This window comes from Hesperophylax consimilis, chromosome 16 (assembly GCF_061612785.1).
Source record: "Hesperophylax consimilis isolate HC1 chromosome 16, BYU_Hcon_1.0, whole genome shotgun sequence".
Classification (NCBI taxonomy): domain Eukaryota; kingdom Metazoa; phylum Arthropoda; class Insecta; order Trichoptera; family Limnephilidae; genus Hesperophylax; species Hesperophylax consimilis.
The window spans coordinates 14,815,632-14,817,680 of record NC_142851.1 but is presented as its reverse complement, the minus strand read 5'-3'; the positions used below and the strand labels follow the sequence as shown (position 1 = coordinate 14,817,680).

At 29.5% G+C, this 2,049-nt stretch overlaps 1 non-coding gene across 1 annotated transcript; it reads left to right on the top strand.

Moving 5' to 3' along the window:
* The first annotated feature begins 452 nt into the window (after nucleotides 1-452).
* TRNAY-GUA (transfer RNA tyrosine (anticodon GUA)) lies at nucleotides 453-525 on the top strand. The gene has a single exon. It is a non-coding gene; the product is annotated as a tRNA-Tyr (tRNA).
* The last annotated feature ends 1,524 nt before the right edge of the window (nucleotides 526-2,049 follow it).

Below are 2,049 nucleotides of genomic sequence, written 5' to 3'. Positions count from 1 at the left end.
GTCTTTCTTTTAAAAAATTTAAATTTTTTTATTTTTATAATTTTAACTCTAGTAAAAATGTTGTATTTTAAAATCATCCTCATCCCCCTATTTTGTATAACCTGGAGTTTATTATTTTATGGACATTCTATGCAGGATGTCCCGTGAGTTTTAGGGGAGGTTATTTGCAATCAAAGACTCCAAATGCAGTGGTCCGATTCTAAAGCCAATGTTACGCTAAAACAATTTTCATTGAAAAAGTGCCGTGTTTTTTTGATTTTTTTTCCTAGTAATCCATATAAGAATAGAAAATAAATAATATCAACCAATTACATGGTTTGAAGAATATAATTAGGTGTGTAATTAAATATCATTGAAATACATGTTTTTTTAAATTAGATATACTAATGATTATAAGACAAGGTTTTTATGCATAGCATAAAGGATTAAATTATTTGGCGGGTTGGAAATAAGCCGACGTGGCTCAGTGGTTCAGGGCGTCTGACTGTACATCAGAAGGCGCGGGTTCAATTCCCGTCGGCGGCATTTATTTTTAATCGGGAGATGTTTTCAATTTGTATTGAAATTATAAGCGACTAATTATTGCTTATAATAATTTATTAAAATACATGTAGTGGTGTGAAGTAATATTTCATCTAGTCTACACGAACTGGAAAGTTTAAGCGCTGTACGTTGACATAATTAAAATATGCCCTCAATTGAAAGGAGACGTTAAATTTACCTCAAATTATTACTGCTATAATTAATTTTAAGGTTCCAAATATAAAAATATTCTCTCTTACAAATAAATTTCAAGTTTTTCCAAACTACAGCAGAAATAAAACAATCTTTCCTTGAACACTTAGGACCCTACTAATAAACGTGTTTTAATTTTACACAACTGATAAATAACTATTTATGTATCGTAAACATTTGTTTATCAGTTATGTAAGATTTAAAACGTTATTGGTATAAAACATGTTTTTTTTTCAAGATAATCTATTAATTATAGTATGAAATTACCTCGTTAGAAAAAATTGTAAAGTGTGACCTGAAAATTGTAAAAAACAAATCTGGTTCTGTTATTTAAAATGTTATGGGTGTGAAAAAATACACAGTATTTTTTAAATGCTACTTAAGAGGAACGGCTGCGGATTAAAAAATATATATTATTCAGTTTGGGTGCCCTTAAGGCTCCGTAGTAAGTGTTAAAAGGTGGTTTGAAAGGGTCATATGTAAATACGAATGTTAGAGGGAGCGCGTTAATATTAAAAAAACGATAATAATTAAATAAAATGGTAAAAATATTTAATAAAACACGAATCGTTTGAAATAGAGCAAAAATCTCTCGACAAATACTTTAGTTGCGTTTAAACATATCTGTGAATTTTTTATGCCAAAAACATATTAAATAACAGAAAAAGACGTGTTTTTAATAATTTTCGAAGCTTACTTTTTCTATCGAAGGAATTTCATAAAATTAACGTTTCGGTATAAAAAATATATAGTTAAAAAATGACTATTTTTAAAACTTAAAAACTTAAAGAGTCAACGAGAAACTTGATTTAAATCGATAGAAATTGGGTATGTGGGGGCTTAAGGATCGAAAAATGATTGCTCTATTTTAAATAAGTCCTGTTTTACTAAATAGTTTCACAATAGTAACTTATAAACATTAATTATAAACGCTTTTCAAAAATTAGTTAACATTCGCATAAAAATATATCTTTTTTTCAAACCGTCTTCAGGAATATTCTTTTTGGACGCTTAATTACGAAGTCATTACACGTCTATGCTCAATCTGGGAAACAAACTATTATAAGACTGGGAAACAAACTATTATATGGGTTGTTTATGTGCTTTCCCGGTCGGCGTTTCACTGCCTACACTTATACATAGTGTATATTAGACGCCAACGTTATATCCGAATCGTAAAAACAAGACCGACCGACTGACCTTTCTGCAATTCTATGTGTTTGTTCGTGTTCTTATATGAAAGAATTCCAGCTGACCAGAGCCTGTTGGACATGCAATCAATAAAATGAGTAACTTTGTGATTTTAAAGGAAGC